The sequence below is a fragment of the Dama dama genome, chromosome 28 (genome assembly GCF_033118175.1).
Source record: "Dama dama isolate Ldn47 chromosome 28, ASM3311817v1, whole genome shotgun sequence".
Lineage (NCBI taxonomy): Eukaryota > Metazoa > Chordata > Mammalia > Artiodactyla > Cervidae > Dama > Dama dama.
The window spans coordinates 27,244,584-27,270,535 of NC_083708.1; the positions used below are offsets into that span (position 1 = coordinate 27,244,584).

The 25,952-nt window shown below is 39.1% G+C and overlaps 1 pseudogene; it reads right to left on the bottom strand.

Annotated features, from left to right (window-relative positions):
* Positions 1–16,073: 16,073 nt before the first annotated feature.
* Positions 16,074–25,243, bottom strand: LOC133048173 (ubiquitin-conjugating enzyme E2 R1-like; annotated as a pseudogene).
* Between the last annotated feature and the right edge of the window lie 709 nt (positions 25,244–25,952).

The window sequence follows — 25,952 nt, forward strand, 5'->3', positions numbered from 1 at the left end:
AAACATCTACTTCTGCTTCACTAACTATGCTAAAGCCTTTGACTGTGGGTGTCTTACCCAGTCATGTCTGACTCTTCACGACTCCATGGACCATGTCACGACTTCCTGACAGGCTCCTCCATCCATGGGATTCTCCAGGCAAGAATACTGGAGACGGTTTTCATTCCCTTCTCCAGGGGATCTTTCCAACCCAGGGATCAAACTCCAGTTTCCCATATTGCAGGCAGATTTTTTTACTGTCTAAGCCACCATAGAAAAAGCAAGGGAATTCCAGGAAAACATTTACTTTTGCTTCAGTGAGTATGCAAAAGCACTTGTGTGGATCACAACAAACTGTGGAAAATTCCTAAAGAGATGGGAATACCAGACCACCTTATCTATCTTCTGAGAAACAGGACCTGGATGCAGGTCAAGAAGTAACAGAACAGGACATGGAACAATGGAACTGGTTCAAAATTGGAAAAGGAGTATATCAAGGTGTATGTCTTCACCCTGCTTAATTAACTTAGCAGAAGACACAATGTGACCTGCTGGACTGGAGGAATCACAAGTTGGATTCAAGTTTGCCAGGAGAAATATCAACAATCTCAGATATGTAGATGGCACTCTAATGGCAGAAAGTGGAGAAGAACTAAAGAGCCTCCTGATGAGGGTGAAAAAGGAGAGTGAAAAAAAGCTAGCTTAAAACTCACCACTCAAAAAATGAAGATCATGGCATCTGGTCCCATCATTTCATGGCAAATAGATGGGGGAAAAGTGAAAACAGTGACAGACTTCATTTTCTTGGGCTCCAAAATCATGGTGTACAGTGACTGCAGCTATGAAACGAAAAGGTGCTTGCTCCTTGGAAGAAAAGCTATGACAAACCTAGATAGTGTGTTAAAAAGCAGAGACATCACCTTGTCCACAAAAGTTCATATAGTCAAAACTATGGCTTTTCAAGTAGTCATGTACGGATGTGAGAGTTGGACCATAAAGAAGAGTGAGTGCTGAAGAATTGGTGCTTTTGAATTGTGGTGCTGGAGAAGACTCTTGAGAGTCCCTTGGACAGTAAGGAGATCAAACCAGTCAATCCTAAAAGAAATCATTCCTGAATATTAATTGGAAGGACTGATACTGAAGCTGAAGCTCCAATACTTGGGCCACCTGGTGTAAAGTGGAAAAGACCCAGATGCTGAGAAAGATTGAAGGCAAGAGGAAAAGTGGATGACAGAGAGTGAGATGGTTGGAGAGCATCACTGACTCAATGGACGTGAGTTTGAGCAAACTCTGGGAGATAGTGAAGGACAGCGAAGCCTGGCGTGCTTCAGTTCACAGGGTCACGAAGAGTCAGAGAAGTCCTGGTCAGTGAACAACAACAAATGATTATTATTGATTTAAACCTAAAAGTCAAAACAACATTAAAGTGTAATTAAAGTATTTCTATTAGATATGTCTGCCAGAGTCCCAAGTTAGCAGTTCAGCTCATCTGGTAATCCCGATAGCTCACCTATAACCCCTATAACTGTGTTTCTTTCCCAGAACTACTGTATCTTTCTGTAGTAGACTATTCTACTTGATTAAGATGATGTATCGACTTTTTTGGTTTGTTTGTCTTTGTTTAACATTTGAGATGCAGTGGTAAAGAATCTACCTGCCAATGCAAGAGAAGCAGGATATGTGGGTTTGATCCCTGGGTCAGGAAAGATTCTCTGGTGTGGGAAATGACAACCAACTCCAGTATTTTTGTCTGGAGGATTCTATGGATAGGGGAGTCTGTTGAGATACAGTCTATGGGGTTACAAAGACTCTGACACAACTGAGCAAGTATGCAGGAGTTTGAGAGATGTTGGACATCAGCTTCGATTGCTCCTCTATTTCACACACACACACAGAGCCAGACTTTTGAACCACTAAATGGCTAAGGTAACTTTTAAGATATTTAGATGTATTTAGAAGGGGTCAAATTAAATATTCTAATATTCTTCCTTCCTCCTTCTGCTATTGATATGAAAGTGTTAATTTCTCAGCCCTCTGAAACTATGCAATGCTACACTTCTTTAACTTTTTTCTTAATTTCAAAAGGATTATTGTAATCAGGTAAAAAATTTCTTGTAATACATAAAAGCTTCCATAGGTTTTCCAACAGTGAAAAGTCATTCCTTTCACTTTCAAATAAAATTTTATAAAAAGAAATGCTAGGTGGTGAACCAGTTGTTAATGATAGCAAACTGCTCATTCGGGGTTTTAATCTCTGTATGTCAATGATATATAACTAATATCATATATTATCACTGATATATATCTGCTATATAATTAAATATCAGTTTTAATTATATAGATGATTATACCTGCTCCCTTTAGTCTCCTGACACATGAATAAAAATAAAATATATGCTACATTTTATGCATTATAATACATATTTCATATATGGAAAGGGCAAATATGATACACAATAAAATCACTGCAAATGGTGACTGTAGCCATGAAATTAAAAGACCAATGGTCCTTGGAAGAAAAACTATGACCAACCTAGACAACATATTAAAAAGCAGAGACATTACTTTGCCAACAAAGGTCCATCTAATCAAAGCTATGGTTTTCCCATTAGTTTTGTATGGATGTGAGAGTTGGACCATAAAGAAAGCTGAGCACCAAAGAAATGATGCTTTTGAACTGTGGTGTTGGAGAAGACCCTTGAGAGTCCCTTGGACTGCAAGGATATCCAACAATCCTCAAGGAAATCAGTCCTGAATATTCATTGGAAGGACTGATGCTGAAGCTGAAACTCCAACACTCTGGCACCTGATGCAAAGAGCTGAATCACTGGAAAAGACCCTGACGCTGGGAAAGGTTGAAGGCAGGAGGAGAAGGGGATGACAGAGGATGAGATGGTTGGATGGCATCACCAACGTGATGGACATGAGTTTGAGTAAGCTCTGGGAGTTGGTGATGGACAGGAAGCCTGACATACTACAGTCCCTGCGGTTGTAAAGAGTCAGACATGACTGAGAGACTGAACTCCTAGGGGAGTCCAAGATGAAGGCTGTAACTGTAACAAGCAGTAAGAGTTAGCTTGTTTCATTTCTTAACTAGCCAGGAAGAGGACACTAATCTTGCATTCAAGTCAAAGGAGAACATGAGCTGTGAATGGCAACCCACCCCAGTATTCTTACCTGGGAAATCCCAAGGACAAATGAACCTTCCATGGGGTTGTAAGAGTGGGACATGACTTAGCAACTAAATAACATGATTTAGAAATAGAAAGCAAAGTTCTGCTGCATTTCTGCCCTTTGATAACCATGTACCATTTGACACCTTTGAGTTTTTAATTTTGATTCTATAAATTGAAAATAAAAATACTTCAAATCAGCAGAATGGTTAAGAATGTGTATATCAGAGTCACTATCTCTGAATTTGACTCCTGACTCTGCCCTAACTATATGACATCAAGTAAACTGCTTCATTTCTCTGTGCCTTGGTTTCATGATCCATAAAATGAAGATGAATAATCTATTTCTTCATATTACTTTGAAGATTAAACTAGTTAGTGTGTGTGTGTGTGTGTGTGTGTATACATATATATATTATATGTATTATATATATATATAGTGGTGTTGGTGACACAGTAAGCCCTTAATATATGTTACTACTTTTGTTTTCAATATTATTTTTATTTGGAGGGTTGTAAGAATTAGGGAAAAAACAGATGTTTTAAAATAAAAACATTTCAAAAACTTGAAATGGGAGAATACAACAAAGCAAATTTGACATAGCCACTCTGAATCTATTATTAAGAATCTTTGGGTTTATTTAAATAATTATAATATTGTATATTGATCCCTTAGCAATTTGTTACAGTTTATATTTGATATTTGATTTCCATTTGGCCCCAAAGAGTTAAAATAGCTTTTAAAACACCAACTTTCTGATTTTGGCAACATTTTTCAAAACTTATTATTAATTCACAAAAGTTGGCATTAGACCATGAACTTCTTCAGAAATAATTACAAAGCAGGAACACTCAGCTGCCTCAAAAATAAATTCAGCTTCCTTGCTAAAGGGGATGATTTTAAAATAAAATGCTTTCCTTTTATCTTTAAATTGACTTGGAGACATTATAAATTCTGTTTTTTAAGAATCAATCAAACATAATCTCAATTAACTATATACAGAAATCCCAATAAATAGGGATAAGCTTTTAAAAATTACCATGTTGGTCACCACAAAAAAAAGAATCTCCACAGAATTAGATACGTCCCTGCACAATATTACAGGTTTAAATATACAACCCAGATTCTAGAGCTGTTATTATGGTCTCAAAGTCTGAGACTGAAACTGAAAGATGCACTTCAGCTGCAAATATGTAGCAATTATCATGAAATGAACTTCATTCCACATTTTTGCTAATCACCATGGTAACCTGCATTCAATGGATTCTTTCTGGGAAACATTCCAGACTCTCTCAGACATTTTTAGTTTGGAAGGTTAGAATATTCTTACTTACTTGGTTGCTTATATTGTTTTTAGCAATATATAATGGCATTATCAAAAGAATATACAAGAATATTAAAACCATTTGATATAATAATAAAATTCTTAGGTCATAAAGGTAAGAAGACTTGACTGCTAACATTTATTAATAATACTTCATAAATATTAACAAATACATGATCTTACAAGTTTATAAATTTTAAGTGATCTAAATTCAACATGTTTTGACTATTGATAATATACTATATATGAAACACATGCTATATATGAAACATATAGGATATAAAATTGATTCCTATCAATAAAATATAAAGAATTTCTCATTCAGACATAGGAAAAAATGTCCATTTTGGCAATAAAGTGGTTTGAGAAACATACTGTCTTAGAAAACATATCAAAAGAATGATGTGTTGACACTGGAATAATATCCTCCATTCTCAGGTCTATGTATACAGCTTACGAGGTAACTTATACATCAGACTTAGAAAGCAAAAATATCAAGAGAGAGGTATGGACTGGGAATTCATATTTCAAATTTTTCATAATGAGATAGTAGAAGAAAATATACACCTGGATATCAGACTGAGGACATCTACTTTAAGTGGACAGTCAGCAAAGTGTGACCAGTCCCTGATGGGACAAAAGACTTGTGCAAGAATGTGCAACCCTTTGCCTCTACATTAAGGAAGTCTTATTATTTAAAAAAAAAAAAAGTCATCTGAGCTAAACATGTGCTTACTGATGTAGTAGATTTACATTCTGGAATAAGTTTCTTGGGTTTTCCTGGTGGCTCAGCAGTAAAGAATCCGACAATGCAGGGGATGAGGATGCAAGCTCTGCGGTGGGAAGATTATCTAGAGAAAGAAACAGCAACCCACTTCAGTATTCTTGCTTGGGAAATCCCATGGACAGAGGAGCCTGGTGGTCTACAGTCCATGGGGTCGCAAAGCGTCAGACATGACTTAGCCCCTAAGCAACAACAACACATTCCTTATCTTACTGCAGACTGGGAATAGTTTATAAACTGGTATTGGAGGAGAAAATGGTCTTCTAAGGAAAGCCCCAGAAATCAAGGAAGAGGAAGCCTGATAGAAGACATCTAAATTGTAAATAAAAAGTTAATTAGGGATTTGGTTTCTGTTTTAACATGTAAAGTGTTTAGAAATCATCAGTTCTGTTTTTATAATCAGAAAAAGTCAGACACATTGAAACTGACTTTCTTAAACCCATCAAATTATTGAGGTTACAGGATACCAATCCAAATGTGGAGAGAAAGGCAAATCCAGAGAATCACAGCTAAAATTTGCTTATCAAGATAAAAGCGGCTGGAATTATAAACAGGTAGAAACCCTGAAATGGTAATGTTAAAAAATTGCTTGAAGCTGAGTATGGATTAGTGTGAGAGCAAGAAACTCTTGCAGCCCCAATCTTGGTGGGGGTGGGGTGGGGTGGGGGTTTGTATATTCCTGTACTTTAACTCCAAAAAAAAAAAAAAACATTCTACCAGTACTCACAATGAAAAGTCAAAAGAATATGCCCTATTAGTTCTAGAAGAGGTAAAGGAAGAAAAACCTTTGTGAAATAAACCCATCGTTTTTTACATAACAGAGTTATAGGGGGAAATGACTTTATTGGAGCCTTCCCTTCAAAGAGCCACGTGAACAGGGCATTGTCCTCATTTCAGCCCTCTTTAGCTTTCTCGTCTCATTGAAACAGGGAAGAGTTATATAAAAAGAAATACTTATGATAGTCACAGGCCAGAGACACAGACTCCCTAAAAGACTGAGACTTGATTAGATTATACAACACCGTTCCTCCTCCACACCTTTCCCCACACCAGCAGATTCTAGTCTAGTAACAGTAGATTACAGCTGAAGAAGCTGCAAGCACAAAATGCCTCTGGTGGTATTTTCAGAAAACCAAACTTAAGATGGAAATTAAAGGCTGAGTTGTGTCCTCAACCAAACTTATATGTTGAAGTCTTAACCCCAGTACCTCAGAATGTGACTGATTAAAAGATAGTAATAATAACAATAGTATAATATAATACAATATAATATAATCCTAGGCAGATCATATTAAAACTTTAGAAAACCCAAAACAAAGGCAATTTTTGAAGGAAGCCAGTGGAAAACATCTTACCTATAGGGGAGCAAGAATAGTAATTACAGCAGAATTCTTATCAGAAACTGTTTAAGCAAGAATATGGCACAGTGAAACATTTAAAATGTTGAAGAGAAAAAAAAAAATCACCAACCTGAAATTTCATATCCAGTGAACTTATCCTTCAAAACTGTAAAGAAATAGTCTTTCTCATACAAACAAAAACTAGCAGACCCATCCTATACAAAATATTAAACAAATATTTTCAGGCAGAAAGAACATATAGGAGAAGAAATATATATATATATATATATATATATATATATATTTGTTACCATTAATTGATCTAAAGATAACTCTTAAATAGTAGTTGCTAAAACCAGTAGCAATTTACTTTGTCACAAAGACAGATAAGTTAAATGTAAGAAAATAACATCATATAGAATGAGAGGGAGCAACCGAGTATACTCTGCAATTGAGAACTCTGGTATAGAATTCTTTGAAGGTAGTGTTAGATTGTAAACTCTAGAATAACCACTATAAACTTAAAAAAGGTATAATTGATATGATAAGAAATAAAAATAAAGTTCAGAAATAGACCCATGCAGGAATAGCCAACTGATCTTTGACAAAGGAACAGAGGTAATTCAATGGGAAATTCTTTCAACAAATGATATTGTATTAACTAGACCTCTACTGCAACAAAGAGAACCTCTTTGTGATATGAATGATGCCACTCTGAAAAAACTACATATTGTATAATCCCAGTTTTATCACTTTCTGGTGAAGGTATAAAATATAGTCATGCTGCTGCTGCTGCTGCTAAGTCGCTTCAGTCATGTCCGACTCTGTGCGACCCCATAGACGGCCGCCCACCAGGCTTCCCCGTCCCTGGGATTCTCCAGGCAAGAACACTGGAGTGGGTTGCCATTTCCTTCTCCAACGCATGCAGGTGAAAAGTGAAAGTGAAGTCACTCAGTCATATCCAGCTCTTCGAGACCCCATGGACTGTAGCCCACCAGGCTCCTCCATCCATGGAATTCTCCAGGCAAGAGTACTGACTGGGTCGCCATTGCCTTCTCCAAAATATAGTCATAGTAAAGAGATAGATGGTTTTTAAGATGTTCGGCAGGGAATAGGATGTGGTTAGTAGGAAATGCCCAAAATATTTTTAGGTACAAAGTTATTTTTCGTTATACTATAATGGTGAATACAAAATATAAGACTGTAGTAGTAAAATACATAGAACTTTACAACATAAAGAGCAAACATTATGTATCAAATAAAAAGTTATTTAGGAGGTTTGAGGATCTCAGGATGTAATACAGAATGTGACAAAAATAATCTAACAGTACTACAAATGAATAAACCAATCTCATTGGAGAGGGTGGGAGAATATGGGGTTGACTTAAGCAATTTTGGAAATTAGTGAGAGACTTTAAAGGCAAAATGAACTGTACACACAACCGCACTCTACTCGATAATTTGTTTCCCTTGAGGGTGGGTATAAGTCAATAACAAGAAATAATTATTTGCATATGCTGGAGCTGAACATTTAAGTAAATGGGTGGTAGCAGAAGTCAAGTTTCTCACTATTTAGTTGGGAGGTTACAGATAAGCAAGTGAAAAAGCTAAAATGAGCCTTGATAATGAGTTTGGGTTGTAGATATCGGTATATACTTGTGCTTAGTTTAATACACGGAGAGATGGCTATCCATGTAAGTATATTTAGATATATGTATACATATAGGTTACTTGTGAAATGAAGTGAAAGTGTTAGTTGCTTAGTTGTGTCCCACTCTTTGGAATCTCATGGGCTGTGCCCCCTCCCTAGGCTTCTCTAGGGTATCCTATACGTAGGATAATGTAATTATCCAAGCAAGAATACTGGAGTGGGGAGCCATTCCCTTCTCCAGGGGAGCTTCCTGGCCCAGGGATCGAACCTAGTTCTCCTGCATTGCAGGCAGTTTCTTTGCCATCTGAGCCAGGTTAGTATACATACATATATCTCATTTGAAAGGGCCTAGAATCAACAACACCCTAACAGCAATATACAAACCCAGTGCCCAGATTGGTTTCTAATATCACAATCCAGCTAAAGAAACTATGACTCCTTAGAGAAGTAACTGGTTCTAGGACTAGGTGTAAAAAACATTAAAAGATGCACATGGGGTATCTTCCGGTGTCAAAAAGTAAGGAAGTGCTTGGGGAAAAAAAGCTATATTAATGGCAATATGTCTAAAAGACATAGGAGTCAATTGGAAGAGCTCCCAATGGCCACAGCTGAAAAAATGTTATTAACAGCAACAAAGTAAATAAAGTTGCATTGGTTTATAACCCAAAAGATGAAATAAATATCCAAAATGATACATGTGAATGAATTAATGTATGCATTATTATAAAATACATGGATTCACAGGTTTTGCAAAATTGTTAGGGTAAACCAACATTTCTTAGGCTGAGGCTCTTGGAATGACTCCAAGAATAATATAAAACTGACCCCCTAGGGAGGTACCACATCTGATATCACCACCAGTTGTACCAGTCTAGGTCTGAACTTGTGGTCACCTTCACAACAGTCTCTAGACACAGAGGGATTAGAGAATAGAAAAGGGAATGACACTTAAACTGAGGAACTAGGAATTAAGCTCTAATCATTACAGAGTTAGATCAAGTCACTGCTACTGCTACTGTTTCTCGAATAACAACAATGCAACTTATTATAGGGAAAGTCTGGCCTTCCTAACCAGTGATGAGAGCCAGAAATCACAGGATGACCTCCAACTCATTTGCACTTGGGCTTCCCTACTGGCCAGTGGTAAAGAACCCACCTGCCAATGAAGAAGACGTGAGTTCAATCCCTGGGTTGTGAAGATCCCCTGAAGGAGGAAATGGCAACCCATTCCAGTACTCTTGCTTGGAGAATTTAATGGACAGAGGAGTCTGGCAGGCCACAGTCCATGGGGTTGTAAAAAAGAGTTGGACACAACTTGATGACTAAACAGTAACATTTGCATTTTCCAGTTTTTGTAAATAATGCTTTTTGTAATAAATGCATCTATTTTGTAGAATTTGAGTTACTTGAAAGTCTGGGAAATATAACTTTCAGCTTTTCAATCTCTTCAAATAGAACACTAGTGAAATAAAGCCTGAGAAAGTCAATCTAAGTATTTACCATTGCAGATTAAAGACATATTTTAGAACAAATTTCAAAGAATATCACAAATTCTCAGTATATTTTAACTCAAAGTCAAGCAAAAATCTAAAGAATTTAATTTTGATATATAGCAACTGAATGCAGTAGGAGGTCAACACAAATCTCTGGAATATTTTCTTTTATAAACCCTGAATATTCACTGGGAGGACTGATGCTGAAACTCTAATACTTTGGCCACCTTATGCAAACAGCTGACTCACTGGAAAAGATCCTGATGCTGGGAAAGACTGAGGACAGGAGGAGAACTGGGTGGCAGAGGATGAATAGTTAGATAACACCACCGACTCAGTGGACATTAATTTGAGCAAACTCTGGGAGATGGTGAAGGACATAGGAACCTGGTGTTATGTAGCCCAGAGGGTTGCAAAGAGTCTGACATGACTTATCAACTGACAATGACATAGAATAGAGGAGCAAGGTGTCACAGATAAATAAAAGCTCATTTTTACATTCAGTTTTAATTTTGATGATTTTAGAAAATTCTTATGCCTCTCGAAGCACAGAAGTTTTAAGTGAATAGAATGCTAAAGACATCATTTCCAACGAAAATACATAAATTGATCATGAAAATACATAAACTGATCAACATCATAAAAATAAAGCAGAAGTTTTGATTAACACATACATATTACAGATTGATGAATTTTCCTTAAGATGTTAAGGAAATGAAGAAAGTTTGAAAAATAAAAGTTAGAAAAATTTAATGATGAATAAAAAAGAAATTTTTTAAAAATAATTTCACTGCCATTTTTGGTGCATTTCCTTACAGTTGTTCTCTTATATCATAAGTATTCTTTTTAAATAATGGAATATCCTACATTATAATTCTGTATCCTGCACTTTTTACATAGTAATGTATTTAAGTACTTTATAGTATTAAAATATAAAAATCAGCAACTTGATAGCTACACAGCAATTTTTATATGTACAAAACATAATTCTTTTCTACTCTTTTGTTACTATTTGAATTTATTTCAACTTTTCACTATTATAACAATGTGCTCTCTCATGAACATCTATTTTATCCAAATCTTTTAATGCAATTAGTATAACATTTCTCACAAATTTCTTCCCAAAGGTTTCTTCCCTTCTAGTACTTTTAAAGAGCATGTTTTTCAAAAACTTCATGTATGTTAACCAAATTGTCTCTCATCCCATATCACTAAAAATTATACAATTTTTTAGAAAGAAAATGACAGACTTTAAGAGACATTCTGGCCCAAGGCCTGAAGTGAAAAAAGTCAGTGATTTTATATCTGGGAACCTGACTGTAAAAGATAAGGGTTGAAGAATTGTATTTCTCACAGAATTGAGAATACATTTTTCTGAGAGAAGTAGAATTGTTATGGGACTATTGGTAAATAGTTTAAAGCATTCGTCCCACAGCCAAATGCTAAGTTTTGTACTTGACTTTGACTTATGTCAGATAACAACTTTTTTACATCAGAAAATAACCTCAAACTTTAAAATGATGGATTTTCTCTCATTTTCACCTTTGTGCTAGCATATGCAAATCATTGCCTTTTTATGCCCTTCAAATACATCTTGGAAATATGCAAATAAAGAGCTAGCCATTGCATGTGTGTGTTAGCAGTTCTATCTCCTCAGTTATTTCAAGATTAAATATAATTTTATGTTGTTTACTTGAACAGTAACTATATAATCATAACCCTTGCATAACAATTTATGATTGAGGATTTACAGCTTTACAACCATTAACTTATTAATCTTTACAACTTGCTCTGAAGGCTTAACTTGGTAACTCTAAGCATTTGTGATTTATAGATGGAGAAAATGAAATAGGCATGTGAGATTCTTTATTTGTAATTGATATTGACTGATCTGGGAAAGAAGCCAGGACTCTGGAGTGTTCACTCTCTAGTCTGGTATCTTGGTTATAGAATCTACTAATTCATTATTTTAATTGTTACAATAACATAGCAAATTATCCAACACCCAACATTCTATCAAATGGAACCACACACATAGAGCTCTAAAATCAATGAGGTTAAAACAGTATTGCTAACGTACCTTAAATTGAGGGTTTTCTGAAGCTAAACTTAATCTGTTAAATTAAAATGCTAATGCTAGTGTTATCATTATGTATATTTGACTTTATTATATAATTGTAAAGTTTATAAATTGAGGCTACCTCATTTAAAGTCTCTCAAATACACCTTTTTATTTGCAGAATACTGATACATAAATCAGAGAAGGCAATGGCAACCCACTCCAGTACTCTTGCCTGGGAAATCCTATGGACGGAGGAGCCTGGTAGGCTGCAGTCTGTGGGGTCGCTAAGGGTGGGACACGACTGAGCGACTTCACTTTCACTTTTCACTTTCATGCATTGGAGAAGGAAATGGTGACCCACTCCAGTGTTCTTGCCTGGAGAATCCCAGGGATGGGGGATTCTCGTGGGCTGCCATCTATGGGGTCGCAGAGTCAGACACGACTGAAGGGACTTAGCAGCAGTAGCAGCAGCAGATACATAAATATTAAAAATCCATGTTGAATAAGAGCTACTTGACAGCACTAGAATTTTATTCAATGTGCAACTAATTAATTGTGATATAGTATAAGAGTATAAGACCAAGTCATGGAAGGCTGTTACATGGGATAAATCAGAAAATGCCAGACCTAGTGGAGTTAGGCTGTGGCATGGGATAAATACTGAGATGTGGCCAAAACATAAGTTAACTCTTCTGTCTGAAAGGTAGATATGTGACTTTCAGTATGGAGCAAAGCAACTGATTCAAAATATAGATTGTAATGAGCTTTTGGAGAAACAGACAAATTGAGGGGTAAATATTTAAAATAGGAGAAGCTGACAGAATGTTTCAGGTTTCATAGAGCTAATAATACACATAACAACAAGACAAAATATTTGAACCCCTTAACTATGGACGGAGGTTCATGACATTGTACAAGAGACAGGAATCAAGACCATCCCCAAGAAAAAGAAATGCAAAAAAGCAAAATGGCTGTCTGAGGAGTACTTACAAATAGCGGGAAAAGAAGAGAAGCAAAAAGCAAAGGAGAAAAGGAAAAATACACTCATTTAAATGCAGAGTTCCAAAGAATAGCAAGGAGAGATAAGAAAGCCTTCTACAGTGATCAACGCAAAGAAATAGGGAAAACAACAGAATGGGAAAGGTTAGAGATCTCTTCAAGAAAATTAGAGCTACCAAGGGAACATTTCATGCAAAGATGGGCTCAAAAAAGGATAGAAATGGTATGGACCTAACAGAAGCAGAAGATATTAAGAAGAGGTGGCAAGAATACACAGAAGAAATATACAAAAAAGATCTTCATGACCTAGATAATCATGATGGTGTGATCTCTCACACTCACCTAGAGCCAGACATCCTGGAATGTGAAGTCAAGTGGGCGTTAGGAAGCATCACTACAAACAAAGCTAGTGGAGGTGATGGAATTCCAGTTGAGCTATTTCAAATCCTAAAAGATAACGCTGTGAAAGTGCTATACTCAATATGTCAGCAAATTTGGAAAACTCAGCAGTGGCCACAGGACTGGAAAAGGTCAGTTTTCATTCCAATCCCAAAGAAAGATAATGCCAAAGAATGCTCAAACTACTGTACAATTTGCTCTCATCTCACACACTAGTAAAGCAATGCTCAAAATTCCCCAAGCCAGGTGTCAGCAATGCATGAACTGTGAACTTCCAGATGTTAAAACTGGTTTTAGAAAAGGCAGAGGAACCAGAGATCAAATTGCCAACATCCGCTGGATCATCGAAAAAGCAAGAGAGTTCCAAAAAAACATCTATTTCTACTTTATTGACAATGCCAAAGCCTTTGACTGTGTGGATCACAATAATCTGTGGAAAATTCTGTAAGAGATGGGAATACCAGATGACCTGACCTGCCTCTTGAGAAACTTGTATGCAGGTCAGGAAGCAACAGTTAGAACTTGACATGGAACAACAGACTGGTTCCAAACAGGAAAAGGAGTACATCAAGGCTAAATATTGTCAACCTGCTTATTTAACTTATATGCAGAGTACATCATGAGAAACGCTAGGCTGGAGAAAACACAAGCTGGAATCAAGATTGCTAGGAGAAATATCAATAACCTCAGATAAGCAGATAACACCCCCTTATGGTAGAAAATGAAGAAGAACTAAAAAGCCTCTTGATCAAAGTGAAAGAGGAGAGTGGAAAAGGTGGCTTAAAGCTCAACATTCAGAAAAATAAGATCATGGCATCTGGTCCCATCACTTCATGGCAAATAGATGGGGAAACTGGAAACAGTGGCTGACTTTTTTGGTGGGGGAGGGGGGGCTCCAAAATCACTGCAGATGGTGAATGCAGCTATGAAATTAAAAGACACTTACTCCTTGGAAGGAAAGTTATGACCAACCTAGACAGCATATTAAAAAGCAGAGATATTACTTTGTCAACATAGGTCCGTCTAGTCAAGGCTATGGTTTTTCCAGTAGCCATGTATGGATGTGAGAGTTGGACTATAAAGAAAGCTGAGTGCAGAAGAATCAATGCTTTTGAACTGTGGTGTTGGAGAAGACTCTTGAGAGTCCCTTGGACTACAAGGAGATTCAACCAGTCCATCCTAAAGGAGATCAGTCCTGGGTGTTCATTAGAAGGACTGATGCTGAAGCTGAAACTCCAATACTTTGGCCATCTGATGTGAAGACCTAATTCATTTGAAAAGTCCCTGATGCTGGGAGAGATTGAGGGCAGGAAGATAAGGGGATGACAGAGGATGAGATGGTTGGATGTCATCACTGACTCACTGGACATGGGTTTGGGTAGACTCTGGGAGTTTGTGACGGACAGGGAGGCCTGGCATGCTATAGTCCATGGGGTTGCAAAGAGTGGGACATAACTGATGACTGAACTGAACTAATATCAAAGATTGGGTTCTCTTTGCTGATTTCTGGACTAATTGATAATTGACAGGCAAGCATTTGCAGGTGTGTTCTATAGGCACTGAGCTAAGGTGTTCAAGGAATTGAGCTAATGAGAGAGGCTATCAGTATGTAAGTTGCTTCTAGACAAAATATTATTATATATATAAAATAAAAAGTTCTGTATCAGTCAGGTTTCTCCAAGAATCAGAACCAATGGAACAAAACAAGCAGAAACAGAACCAACACATACTCACACTCACACACACACACACACACACACACACACACACACATATACAGTGGTTTACTTCAAGCATTTGGTTGATAGGACCACAGGGACTAGAAAGTTAGAAATTTGTCTGGCCAGCTCACAAGCTGGAAACGCTTGGGCAGGAACTGATGCTGCAGTCTTGTGACAGAGTTTCTTCTTCCTCAGGGAAATTTCAGTTTTGGTCTTTCAGCTGATTGGACCATCCCCACTCAGATTACTGAGAATTATCTTTGTTTAAAGTTAACTAATTGCCCATCTTATCCTCATTTATAAAATGTCTTCACAGCAACATCTAACTTCATTTTTAATTGAATAATTGGGTACTATAGCTCAGCCAAGTTGACATGTAAAGTACCACAACTTCCTAAAACTATCTGTAAAATTTATAGTTCAGAAAACGGATGCATAAAAATCAGTATATCAATGTTTTCTAAATGAGGATGTGTGCAAAAGAACTGAAGAATATATTCTTTTGTAGGAAATATACATGTGGCAGTGGAGCCTTAAATGGATTTAATCCAGAGCCGGGAGACCTGGGTTCGATCCCTGGGTTGGGAAGATCCCCTGGAGAAGGGAAAAGCTACCCACGCCAGTATTCTGGCCTGGAGAATCCCATGGACTGTAGAGCCCATGGGGTCGCAAAAAGCGGAGATGACTCGGACACGACCGAGCGACTTTCACTTTAATCTAATGATGTGCAGAAACTGTGAAAACCTCTAAGCAGTAGCTGGAGACCATAAGAGATTGCTCTAAGATTCCGCAACAGCATTGTGAGGCATACATTATTTAATATGACTAAGACATCTATGTTACCTCTGTTTTGAGGTGAAAAATTTGTGACTCTATTCCCCGGAACGCGGTGCCAGGACCCCTCATTGCCCTGGTCATCCTCATCGACCCGGAAGCAGTTTCTGGCCTCGGCCTCCCAGTCCTCGCGATGGAAGAGCTCTGGACCCTGGCGGGTGCCGGGACCTCGTGATCGCGCGGGATGTGGTGAGCTGGGTGGGCGCGTGCACGCCACCTGGCTCCGCCCCTGCCTTGGTCCCCCAGGACCTGCTGGCGGGTGGTGTCCGCGTGCTCCTGGCCCTGCCTTGGCCCGCATCCCTCTCTGGCCACATCACGGAGGTGTCCACGCAGGCGGGTGAGGCGTTGCGATCGTGGAGCGGGAGACGGTGCTGGGAGGGATGGTCCTGATGCTCCGGGTGGGGTCCCACCGTTCGGAGGGCTGCTCCACCTTCTGGGGGACCCAGACTGGGGGCGGGGTGGAGGATGGAAATGCACAGTCCCCAGTCTCATGCACGTCGGGATGCCACATCGTGGTCAGGAGCAGGAAGACCGGCAGGGAGTGAGAGGAATCGGTGGTCGATGGGGCTCGCGAGGCGCGTGGAAGTAGCCACCCTCGTACTAGGTGTTGGGAGTCCCGGAGATGGCCGCCTCCGGATTGTACAGGTCGCCCGCATCCACCAGGGTCACGCGGAAGCCCTCTGCTGACTCCTCCTGCAGCGCCTTGCGCTCCAGCAGCAGTGTCTTCTTCAAACTGGGCCCCGGTGGCCGGGTGGGCCGTGACCTGGGTGCGCGGGACCCGGTGCGTGAGGCTGCGGATCGAGGGCTGGTTCTGGGCCCCCAGGTGCCCCACCTGCCTTTATTACTTTTATAATTGTTTCTGTTTGTAACTCACTCATTCCTTAAGTAGTTTTTGTGTACTTTGTTGTATTCACGTCCAGTGAAACTGACTCTACTCTGTTTAGTGTAAAGTGAGGGAAGTCGCTCAGTCGTGTCCGACTCTTTGCGATCCCATGGACTGTAACTTACTAGGCTTCTCTGTCCATGGGATTTTCCAGGCAAGAATACTGGAGTGGGTTGCCATTTCCTTCTCCAGGGGCTCTTCCTGACCCAGGGATTGAACCTGGGTCTCCCGCATTGCATGCAGATGCTTTACCATCTGAGCCACCAGGGAAACCAGGATTTAATGGAAACCCATGAAAAATTATTGAGTAGAGAGAACTTGCTTTCTGTCTACCTGCATTCACTCTATTCTCTTGTTTCCTCGTTTGTTCAGGTTCCTATTATGTTCGTTTTGTTCCTAAGACTTACAGGTCACGTTCCCTAGAAACAAAGCTTGATAATGGGATTCTTAGGCCTGTGATTATTGTGGGAGTACTCTCAGCAGAAAGTGAGGAAAGCAAGATATGGTGGGGGGAGAAAGAATTGGGTCTTGAGAGTGTCTCATCTGATCTCACAGTAAAGTTTTTAGGTAAAGGTACTATATAGATTTAATCCAGCTAAAGGCAGATGGAGCAGTCTATTGAAAGTCTTTGGCCAAGTTCTACCCCAGGGAGATGGGTTGGGCTGGCATGTGCCCTCACACTCAAATTAGCTTCCTTCTGGCTGAGAGAAATTCCCTAGAGAGGGGAGCAGGTGTGAGTTGATATTAGCCAACACTCACATCAGCTAGGAAACATACACTCCTCACCTTAAGTAGTATTTGGGAAGGGTACCATTAGCAACATTAGCAAACATTACAGTCTTGTCCCTGCACAACTCAGATCCACTTGCTGATTACATCATTTATTTATTTTTTTCTATCCCAGGACCAGGTGGCTTCACTGGTCAAGTCTATCCAACATTTTAAGAAAAATTAACAGCAGTCTTTCTCAAACTCTTCCAAAATATTGAAGAAAAGGGACTGCTTTCAGAGTCATTTCTTGAGGCCTGCAATATCCTGATACCAAAACCAGATAAGAACATTACCAGAAACAAAAAGCTATAGGCCAGTGCCCTTGATGGACACAGTTGCAAAAATTCTCAAGAAAATATTAGTAAGCTGAATTCAACAATAAGTTAAAATGCATACACCATGATCAAGCGGGATTCATCTCTTGGATGCAAGGATGGTTTAACAACCTCTACATTAATAAAAGCAAAGATAAAAATCATGTGATCATCTCAAAATGTACAGAAAAAGCATTTGACCAAATTCAGCAGGAATTTTGAATTCCTTCTACAGTAGATGAGAGCCTGTTTGTGTTCTATCAGGAAGGCCAGCTGGCTTTCATACTTGATTTTCAATTGCATATTAATGACTGTAAGCCTTTCATTTTCTTTTTTTTTTAATGTTACTTCACGCATTTCCTCATAATTACAATTTCCCGCATACTTGTCAAATATCTGATAGAAGCCAGCTAGTGAATTCCCTAACTGAATTATACAATTCCAGTTTACCACAGATGGAAATTTTATCAGTTAGGCTGCCACCAGTATTAATCTGTTCTCCACCTACAATTCATGATGAAGCTCTTATTGCTATAGCCAGACTACAACTGATGATTGATGATGCTCTAAAGCCTCAGTCCTGCTTATCAGCAGTTATAGGTGGTGTACACTGGGAAGTGGACTCTGGGATGGAATTTACCATTTGTGGTATTGATTAGGAATTACCCTCAAAATCTACACCCCTGGAAGGCAGAGGAAGGAAGCAAGATCGAGCAGAGAGAAAAGGCAAGCTGTGATGCAGGCCACTGTGCCTTTTGGCCAACGTGACAGAGAGCTCTGAGACTTAAGTGGACTCGCAGCATTGTCACATTGAGCTGAGAAATCTGGGCATTCATCTGCTGCCTTGGATCTGTCGTCGTGAATGGGCTTCCCTGAAAGTGTGTCCCTTTCACTGAGACAACTCTTTACAGCCTAGGCATTTCTGCAGGGCACTGCAGCAGTTGGGTGAGACATTGACTACAGGTGTCAGTTCTGTGTAACATGAATTTATAGACTCCTGGAGTTACCAGTAAGATGCTGATATCATCTACTTGCCAAGTGTGTTCTCAGGGAATTCTTCCTAAAGCCATTATCATGTGGTTTCTTTGTCTTCGTATCAAGTACAGTCCTTTGATCCATTGGTGATTTCAGCAGGGGCAATGGAATTACATCATCATTTGATCCGCCTTTGCTTTGCTTGAGTATCTCATGCCATTTTGTCTTATGAACACAGAAAAATGTGGATTTTATTGTGCAATTCCTATCAGTGAATGAAGTAGCCTCTTTTACCTTGGTTGGGAGAGAATCAGAATTCAGAGCACGGAATGATGGGAGTAGTTGGATCCTCAGTGGGCACTACCACTGGTAGTGAAGCAACCTGCTTACACATAGGTATTGAGGAACTCCCTCTGAACTTCAACCCTGTCCCTAGTTTTCAAATGTACCTTTTGCCCTTTATCAATGGGCTCTGTTTTCTCTGTCACTTTACCATTCCTCTGATCTTATCCAAATTATTATAGATCATTTTAATCTCAGGATTATCTGATGTTCTCCTGTAGTGGGAGGAGTCTAGCAGTACTCAGCAGCAAGCTAGCCATATTCCTTTGTAAAGGACATGAAAACATCTGCATCAGATTGCTCTCAAATCTGAAACTCCTGCAGTTTCCAGTGAAGAACAGTATTCAGTTTCTATCATATGTCGCAAATGACATGTGATCTGTTTGCGAGCACTTTTAAAATCAGCTGGGCATTTGAGCATCTTATCCTTCAGTATGATTTGATGAGTCATGCCTGGAACCCAAGCACGTGTAAATCTTTTTAACTTTTCCCTTCTCATGATCTCATCCAAAAGGGAATTCTTTGCTTAATCCCTGTTAGTCTGTCTGTCTCCATGTTGGTCCTGTGAACAGAGTGTCATGTTTATCAGTTAGACAAGGCTGTTTAAAAAGGGGTTGGTGGGAGTCAGTACTCTCATTTCAACCATTTTCATATTCGAATTAGTGTTCGCTTGCTGTGCTCTTAATATTTACTACCAAAATGGTGATTTTTGCTTAATATTTATTACCAAGAAGGGCTCAAGCAATACCACGCATGTCCAATTGAAACCTGGTAACAGATAGACATTGCTCTATGTTATTTGGTCCTGAAATAGGCAGATCTGAATTTATCCAAGCTGTAATATATGAGGAGAACTTGAAAGGGCTTTTTTTGAGGAACAAGGGTCATGGTTAGCTTTGAAGTTATGCTCTTTGCTCCCAAAAGTTGGCAACATGTTATGAATTTTCTGGTGAGGATGCTATCAATTTCCCCCTTTGTCCATACACTCTTCAACAGCTTTCTAAAAATCCCACTCAATAAAGCTGGTTATTTTCCTTTGTATTCTCCTCCACCAACTTAGTACCATCTTTCTTTTGGATAGGTGAAGAACATAGATCTTCTTGGATAGAAGAACACAGATCTCATTATTTAGCACCATGAATGATAACAGGTCTAGTAAATTAGGTTTGTCCCATGGTTAATTTCTTGACATACAAGAGCATTGTTAAGTAGGATGTTTGAGATTGAAGAACTTTCCCTCACAGCTTCTGTCATGGTTGGTTACTAGCATTAAATTGGCTATCTTTTTTTTGATCATTATACAGTCAGTCTAAGAGTGCACATTCCTATGCTTCGAGGGAGGGCTGTATTTTTTCGTCAAAGAAAGAGTGAGGCTCTAAGGGTTGGGTTGTGCCCTCAGGGTAGGTCTGCCAAGCTCTCGTCATTACCCACTGCATCTATTTAGTTGTTTTGCCATCTTGATGAGACTGCTCACAAATGTTTGCAGACAATTGGGCATCTGTGGTCAACCCAAATACTCCCTCCCATTCATCAGTATCTAGAATTAGTGACAGGACACCCTGTCATCTAAACTGAGGATCTCTGTAGCAGGGATCCCCAGCCTCTGCAGAAGGTCTCTGTAAAGTGTCTCAGATTTTTAGCAAACGGACTACCCTCTGCATGTTCTGGACATCTAGCCACGGCCCTTGACTACTTCTGTAGTCTTTCTGGTGGTCAGTGATCATAAACAAGTTACTTTGTGAGCCTACCAGGCTCCTCCATCCATGGAATTTTCCAGGCAAGAGCACTGGAGTGGGTTGCTCTTTCCTTCTCCAGGGGATGATCTTCCCGACCCAGGGATCAAACCCGGGTCTCCCGCATTGCAGGCAGACTCTTTACTCTCTGAGCCACCAGGATCTCAAACAAGTGACTTTGTGAATAAATATAATGCCTGCTGAGGTGACAAACAAGAAAAGGCATTTCAGCAATTTAAAAAGAGGGTTTGATTCCTTTTAGTCCCAGTTTTCCAGTTGGCCCTTTAGAGATTTATGTTTCATAAATGATGCCTATAGAAACTTGGAGATCTATTCCATCCACTTAATGAGACTTTCCCTCAGGAGAAATCTATTTCCTTTAAAGATATTTGGTAAGACTTGTCCCCAGAATCTTCTATAAGCCTTTTACCATGAGTGTGTGCTCAGTTGCTCAGTCATGTCTGACTCTTCGGGACCTCATGGACTGTAGCTTGCTCAGCTCCCCTGTCCATGGAATTTCCCAGGCAAGAATCTTGGAGTGGGTTGCCATTTCCTACCTCAGGGAATCTTCCCGACGTAGGGATTGAACCCACGTCTCCTGCATTGCAGGTGGATTCCCTGCCACCATGCCACCTGGGAAGCCAGGGCTTTTACCCCTTCTTACTAAAGATGTGTGGAAAGCGACCTCGGCCTCAGTTTCTTCCCAAGTTTTCTCCCCTTTTTCTTTTCTTAACAACAACCTTCTCATTATTTATTAGTTTGAAAGATAATCTTGCCACTGGTATCTGTGGCATGAAGTGTTGAACTGTCAAAGCAGACATATGAATGGGAAATCTTACCGAGTATCTAACTTTCCTAATATTTAACTATACTAGCAAGCCACAAGCTCCATTCGGAGAGTGTGTGTTACACACTCGTTGCTCCTTCCTTCTACCAGGTCATTGCTCTTTTTCACCTCAGTCTTCTTACCTTAGGTGGGCACTTTAGATACAGGCCTAAAACAAAGTCTACCTCTCTTGTAGCTACCCTTTTATACTCCCTACTATGTCCAGAGGATTCTAATTGCACTTCATAGGAATTGCCTGTTTTCCTAGTAAGTGACACATATAAATTCCCTGGTTGAAGCAGCTTTTTCATTTAGCTAGCATTGCTATAGAAGCTTTGCATATATTTTCCTTCTTTCTTTGTTCTTTAGTATTCCTAATTCCTGAATCCTTGGACCTTGTTTGTCATGGCAGGGAATAGAATCACTCAATGCTTTTAAGCAGAAAGGAATTCAAGAATGAAGGTGTTTACAAAATTGTTGCGGAGTGAGAAGTTAGAGATCAAGAAATGCTACTGCCTCCTAGTGGTCAAGACAGTGCCACACTGCTGCCAACTTCACCGATGCCTTCATCGGCATTTCTTTTCAATTCTGTGGCACATCTGCTGCATACTGCTTACTGGTCGACTCCACTAAATAATGAAGAATGACCCTCATCTCTTTCATTTCTAAACTCGAATGAGTACTTCTCAAGATTATGGTGGAAGACTATCTCATTCAGAAAACCAGTTGCAAGGGCATCTGGGAAGTGTAGTTTTTGATCATACAACCCCTGTGATGCAGGGGGTAAGGGTATTAAACAGGAAGAGAGTGAAACATTCCACAGATGTCTTAGATGACAATACCTAACACAGATTTATTCCTTGCAGTTTCCCAGTCTCAGAAGCTATTTCAGCATCCTTAGTCCACGCAGACCTGATACATTCTTTCTGCATTTTCCTAGTGTGTCTTTTCAGTAAAAGTATCTTCTTAAGATTCACAGTATCTTAAGAAGTGGCAGCCAACTATTTATATTTTAAAATTTATGATAGCAGATTAGTATTATCACTGCTGGTAAAGCATTTGCATTGTTACTGAGTCTTTATGGAATCTTTAGCTTCAACAATGACTGTGCTGAGAATATCAGGTCCCCTGGCCAGCTGACATGGGAAATGTGCATATTAGTAAGATTTAGGAGCTTCTCCCCTTAGGGCACCCATAAAACCTGCCCTCTTTGCTCTGTCCCTAGAACTGGCCCTAACAGATTAAAGTATAATACAAATTAACTGATTTTGTGGTCACAAAATTATGAGCAGTGCTTTTCTATCCTGAAAATAATAATGTACAAAATAAAAGGAAATTAATTTATTCCTTTAATATTTCTGGAAAAGGAGAGTGGATTATTTATAAAAATGATAATAAAACAATCCATTTCCAAAGTGGAAAAAATGTTTAAAATACTTTGCAGTCAGTTTCCAAAAACCTTTTGTCCTGGCCCCTTCTATGTTCTAGTTAGCAGGAACAATCTCAGAACCGCGTCCCTTCCAAACTCCAAACCAATAATTGAGAAAACAGTTTAAAGTTCCATTTTTGGAACTTGCTATTAATATGCTAAGTTTGAACTATAACATGGAATAAAAATTCTTTGAAAATGTCCCCAGTATTGTATATCTCACAATAATTATGTTCTTGATTTCCTGTTATTTCCTCCCTTGCCCATTCTTTTATCCTTCTTCATCTGATTCTCCTTCTCTCACTTCTTCACTGTAAAGATTTAATATGTTTGTTATTTTTTTTCTTCAACTGGTATTTTACTGTTTAAAGGAGACTTTTCATTGTTCAAGTAGTCTTTTTCCCCCCCTGTATATTAAACACTGCTACAAAGCTGATTTTTTAAAAATAAGAACACACACACAAAAAAAATAAAAATAAGAACAAAACTTTTACTTTAATTGTACAGAACACCATGATAAGGATGTTATTTAAAGCAAAATATTCAAGATATTGTGGCCGGACCAAAAGAAAAATACAGTATTTTAGGTTTTTTTTTTTTTTTCTTTTGGGGAATGAGAATTTGATTCTACTAATGGAACTGATTTTTCACCAAGATACATTATGCACTCTTTTAAAATGAATTCTTGCTAATTAATGTCAGTGTAAACCACAGAGGATATAAAGTGAAAAGTTTTAATCAACCACTGAAATTAAAAAGTTCCAGATTTGTACAGAAAGTTTCAGGAAGATGAATACCTGTTTGCTTTATTAAATATCCAAAATGTGAGTAATATCTATATGCAAATTTAAATAGCCGTTACGAACTAGTTAAAAACTGTGCTACTTACCAAACTATAAGTTGCATAATCAAATGACTAGGATAGTGCATTGTTTTGATAATTTCTGCTGGAAAAATAAGTCCTCATTTCAATAATAATTTGTTAAAATGTTCAAGGATATTTTAACATTTTGTTAGATGATAAGTTCTACGTTATTTGTGTAAGACATGGGCCACCATGGCATGTTTATAAACTGAGTATAAAAGAGAGACACAAAAAGACAGAGTTCAAAAAAAGAAAAAAGAGTTCAATGTTACATGTTTTAAATGCAACCCCTTCCTTTTCATGCCCAAGCCAACTTCTGTGTGACACAAATTGGCTTTCTGTTGTTCTTACTATGTTAAATGAAAGCTGATGCTAGCACTAGCAGTATTAAATACAATGTTCATTATAAATATAACTTATCATCAGGAAAGATTTGGATAAAGATTCAGTATTTACTTAGTCCTACTTTGTGTCAAGCTCTGCATTCATCTCTTTTACATGCATTATTTCACTTATTTCTTTCAACAATCTGAGTGTGTATTAGAAGGAGGGAATAGATATAGTTCATTCCAAAATAATTTTATGGCATTAGGATTCCAGTTAAAAAGTCAGATATCACATAAGTAATAATTTGTTATCCCACCAGAAATTGTCTCATCTAGCAAGAAGCCATATATTCTGGCTGGGGAGGTGCTGTGAGATCCCTTACATCAGGAAAATACTATGGGAACCATCAAGGTACAGCTGTATTTGCTGCCTGGACACTTAGGATTCTTTGCTCCCGGGGATTCAGCAGGCAAGAAGAGGGGTCACCCACAGGGGAAACGGACAAGGATCGCAGGAGGAGGAAGGGCTGATCTTACAAGTGGGAGTCAACCCCATCCTCACTGCGAATGAACAATCACAGCTGCCCCAGGCGGAGAGGGTAATTGTCAAGGACTTAATGGCCTTCAGGAATGGAGGTTTAGGTCATTTCATCACACATATGTCAGCATTAACTGGCAAGGTGATAGCCCGGGATGAGAGGAACCTGAAGCAAATACTGGAGAAAGGAGAGGATGAGGCACAGTGGTGGCCTCCAGATCCACTGCAGAGGTTGGGGCTATGCACTCTTCACTATGAAGCTCCCTGTTCAAAATTCAAATGATTGATATTATTTAAAATCTCACTGAGGAAGAGAGCCCCAGGGGGAATCACACAGAAGATTTCCTTGCATCTGTGGAGTAGCGCAAGGGTGGGCTGTGGAGGCCGTGAGAGTGCACAGCGGGCTGGACCGCGAGGAGCGTAGATGGAGAGTCCAGCTGCCCGGTCTGACACCCATTGCCCTGCATTGCCCCATTTTCATGGCGCCACACTCCCCCGTGAGGGAGTGAGGCAGGGACTCAGAGGCAGGCCTGTTCCTTGGAGAAGCAGGACTCCTGCGATAGCAGCTTTTGGCTCCCCACCAACCTTGTGGAACTGAACTTTCTTCTGAGCTTCCATCTAAAATGATTTTACCCAATTGCTTCCTTCCTGTCCTCTCTCCTTCACTCAGGACTGAGATTTGAATTCTGAGCTCATGACCCTCGCAGCCTCCCTCAGAACCCTCCCCACTGCCTCACAGCTTGCTTCTCACAAGGCCAGACAAACACAGACACTTACTTGGTGAAAACTGCCCACTTTTTCACCGAGCAGCTTTTGCTCATGTTGCGTAACGAGCTGACAGCACAGCGACCTTATCTTATGTAAGCCTGACAAGCTTCCTATCTCCCAGAAATTAATCAGCATTTCAGGCCCGTTGAAGAGACCTTCCTAGTTTTTGCTGCTCCGGGAGATAAGTGTCTTAAATTCTGGCTCATTTCTTTGTTCAGTTCAGTGTGATGTTGAGAGGAGGAAACAGGTAACAGCATTTGGGGAGGAAAGAGGTGATAGCATGTTGAAACTGAATACCACTCTTAAATCTTTACCATTAGTTCCAACAATAAGCTAAGCTATACTCTATTTTGTTTATCTTGCTGACTTACCATAGCCATTTTTTTTACAGTGCTTGTTAGTTTTTTTGTTTCTGTTAACAA